The 4084-nt window shown below is 36.6% G+C and overlaps 1 non-coding gene across 1 annotated transcript; it reads left to right on the top strand.

The window, feature by feature from the left end:
• The first annotated feature begins 3017 nt into the window (after positions 1-3017).
• Positions 3018-3098, top strand: TRNAL-AAG (transfer RNA leucine (anticodon AAG)). Its single transcript has one exon. It is a non-coding gene; the product is annotated as a tRNA-Leu (tRNA).
• The last annotated feature ends 986 nt before the right edge of the window (positions 3099-4084 follow it).

Genomic DNA, 4084 nt, shown 5'->3' with positions numbered 1-4084 from the left:
CACTAAACATGGAAGTATCACTTTTCTTTCTTTTGAAGCCTATAGTAAGCTAGTTTCAAGGTATTCAATTCAATCCACCCTAATGCTTGATAAACAGGAATAGTGAGACTTGTTACAAGCAAACAGAAAGAATATATTAGTTGTTGGTATTTTTTGAATGGGTACTTGGCCTCCTTTTTTTGTGGGTGAAATCTCTCTCTCTCATATTGCTGGGTAAGGCATGTTGTGGAAAGATCAATCAATTAATCTATTAAGGCCAAAGGAGGATGTCTACATCCTTGATCAGTGAAAACAGTACAGAAGCTTCTTTCCTTTTCTCCTCCATAAATGTCCCCTTTAGTTGACTGAAGCATTCAACCCTCCCCCAAGCCTTGACTGAGAGCATACACTAATACTGTGTTCATGCATCTGGAAAAGTAAAAAAATGGGTGAACAGCAACTGATGAGAAGTCAATTGGAGTGAAGACCGATCGATCCATTATTATTATTATTATTATTATTATTATTATTATTATTATTATTATTATTATTATTATTATTATTATTATTATTATTATTATTATTATTATTATATGCATGGAATGGGTTCGAAAAGGCGTGGAACCATGAAGCTGATCAGAGACCAAACATTTATCTGTCACGTGAATTTCATGTGCTTCTCCCTCTAGCTCTTTCATGTGTGGGAACCCAAACCCATTATTTGATAGCGAAACCCTAAATGGAATTGAAGGAAATAGGCAGTGAGTAGAGGCCGAATGTCGGGCCATCATCTAGATTAGACAACCATCTATATAATTGATGTCATATCCACAGTCACTTCCGTTCAATATCAATCAACACTAATTGATGATTTGATAGATGCCAACCACTAAATTGGACGGCCAGGATCTTAACAAATCATATCTGGGTGGTTGGGCTTGTCTCAACTCAGAGCTCTTGGATAGAGCTTGTTCTGCTACCCACCCAGAAGTGGGGCTAATGCTTTTTATGAAGGATTCGTGTTTCCTTCCATTTGAGCACTACCCATCTTCTCTTCTTATCTTTTATTGTGGGAGTTTTGTGAAACTTTGAGTTCATTGAAGACAATGTTTATCTGCAATAGTTTAAAATGAAGTATAAATACATAACAAACACATTTGCAATAGTGTATTTAGATAAGGTTATCTGAAGCGATGGTTGTGCAGTAGGGGTGCAATTTGGGCAGACTCAATTTGGGTTTTTGTAACAATTTGAATATGCAAAGTCTGAAGGACCGAGTCCGAAATAGTTTAAAATGCTAATTCGGACCAACCCGAGTAACACTCTTATTGTGTAGTAAGTTGTGGAACTAATAATAATGCTCCACACTAGTCATAAATGCTAAGTGAGAGTGCGAGTAGTTGTGAATGATATGTGTTTATCATTGGTGTGGAGCATTATTATTGGTTTCATAGCTTACTACACAGTCGATCATCATGTTCAGCTAATCCGAATTATAATTTATAGTAGTGGGAATGCCCCGAGATATAAGAAATGACTTTTTAACCTACATGCACCCAACCGAGTTCCCATTTGCTCATGAACAAACTGATGTAAATGCATGAGACTGCAAATAGGCTGAAGTGTGGATTCCAGATGGCTTTTGCTTTAGGTTTGACTTTGTTTTGTTTGTTTTTGAGGAGTAAAATGGGAAAGGGATGATGTGATCCCCACTTCATGGTTTTTGGTAAGGAGGAGCAAAATAGGTAAAGTAATGGGGTCTCGACTTAGACGAGAGAGAATCAAAATTGGAGGAAGGTGTTGCAAACAAGACAGAAATGTAAATTTTCTTTTAATCAAGCCAAAGTGGAAATCACAATCACAAATAAAAGGATGCAAAATTTATATATGGTTTAATTGCACTACAAACAGAGCCTTAAAGTCAAAGCATCTATGTAGAGTACTGTGGTGATTGAGCGCAGATGGCCTGTCTAGAGAAGTTATTCAGAGTAGCTTCATATTTGAGCAGTGGTTGCGGCATTTGGAAAGCCCTGGTCGGCTTTCCAGATTTTTACCAAACACAACTTTTGAGGCTAGATCGGAATTGCCATAAGCCGTGTCTCTAAAGCCCTTCCAAATGGACACAAAATAAAAATTAATGTGTGTAGTGCTGGGATTCTTATTTGTCATGTGGGTAACCTGGCAGAATTTTAATAAGAATTTGATAGGCCTTGAAATATAGGCTTAGTTTGGAAAGAGTACAAATACAAATATGTAGAGTGTTAAAATCTTGTATTTTGTATTATTTTGAATGTATTTGCACTGTACATTTTTGTGTTTATACTCCTTCCAAACTGAGCCATAGGAACTAAAGAGTCATTATGAATAACTCTTGAATAAGGGAGTTAAAGAATTTTAATAGGAATTTAGCCATCTCATTGATATTAAATTTATGGGCTTTGGATTTTTTTATTTTAGATTTGATTAAATACTTTTTTTTTTTCTTTTAATTTAGTCCATCTCTAATTGTGATGATAGAAAATGTAATTAGATCTTCAAATACCTTCATTAGTCTTATATATTATTTGAGATATTAATTCTAATTCTCCCTCATTAAATCCTATATTAAGGTTTTTTTTTCTCACCAATAAACAATTAAAAAGAAGAACAATTAATGAATATCATATATTCATCATATCAAATAAAAATAACTATGATAAATATAAACAATTAAAAAAGAAACACAAAAATATATAAAAAAAAATTAGATACATATTAACAATCATAGTCATCTAAAATATCCAAGTGCAGAGCATTTGCACATTTGCGGATAAAAGTGTGATAAAATTGTAACCCAATCAGCATTCCAGTTTTTAATCGGGTCCAAAGTCTCACAACTCCCTACATTGATTCAATGTTCGAGGAATATATGCAATTGAAATCGAGACAGGCTAAATTGGTCTACGGCGCCGGAATGGACTCAAAGTGTTCACTTTTGACTTCAGGTTTTTATTTGATTATGTTTTTAATATATTAAGAGTGCGAATTTGTATAAAAAAGTTGAGATGGCCGAGTTGGTCTAAGGCGCCAGATTAAGGTTCTGGTCCGAAAGGGCGTGGGTTCAAATCCCACTCTCAACAAAGTATTTTTATTGTATTCGCCAATCCAACGGATTATTTTTTCCATTTTACAATAAATAATTTAGGGTAAATTACAAATACCCCCTTCCATCCAAAAAAGCCGCTACAATATTTTTTAATCCCCATACTACCCTTGTAATAACTAGGAGAAAAATGCTGTTCATCTTCCCCGACCTTCCGATATTACCCTTTCGTTCCTTCACATTTCTCTCTCTCTCTCTCCATTGAGTTGGGGACATGTTCCGACGCCTTGTGGAGCCTTTGGAAACCAATGAACACAATACATCTCTTCATTGCTTCTCTTCTATGAAACCATTTGCAGAAGATACGCGGTTTTGGAGTATGTAGTCCACGAGTCCAACCACGACGTGACACCGGCTCCGGCTCGTGGACTTAGTTGATCGCTGAATTCCCCCATACTAAATCGTTAAGAGAAAGATTTGCAAAGTTTGTCGATTGTAGCCTCACTGATCGCTGAATTGCCAGAATGACTATTGATTGTTCTCCATTTTTCTCCTTTGATGATTCAAAGATATTTGAGCAGAGAGGGAGAGGGAGTCGTGAGATGGAAATAAATAGAAAAAAGAAGAAAACAGGAACCAAGTAAATGAGGCCGATAATCCAATGAATGTTGGAAGAAATGAGGATATATAGGAAAGGATAAGAGGATTGAGATGGGAAGGGGAGAAAAAATTCAGGGGAGGGAGGAAATAGGTTTGTTCCGTGTAGATTTATCAAATCGGAGAATCAAAAGCTTGGAAAGAAAATCTGCATAATCTACATATTTGGTAGTTAGTAGGTAGTCGATGGGCGTGATGATGCCAAAACCGTGTATCTTCTGCAAATGGTTTTGGTAGTTAGTAAGTAGTCCACGAGTCCAACCACGACGAACACGTTTAGGTTGGGACGTGACGTCGGCTCTGGCTCCGCAAGTGTTGCAGGGGAGGCAGCTCTGGCTCCGGCCCCATCTCCGTAAGTGCTGCAGG

The sequence above is a fragment of the Nelumbo nucifera genome, chromosome 2 (genome assembly GCF_055504915.1).
Source record: "Nelumbo nucifera cultivar China Antique chromosome 2, China Antique-T2T, whole genome shotgun sequence".
NCBI lineage: Eukaryota > Viridiplantae > Streptophyta > Magnoliopsida > Proteales > Nelumbonaceae > Nelumbo > Nelumbo nucifera.
This window is presented reverse-complemented; position numbering and strand designations above follow the sequence as displayed.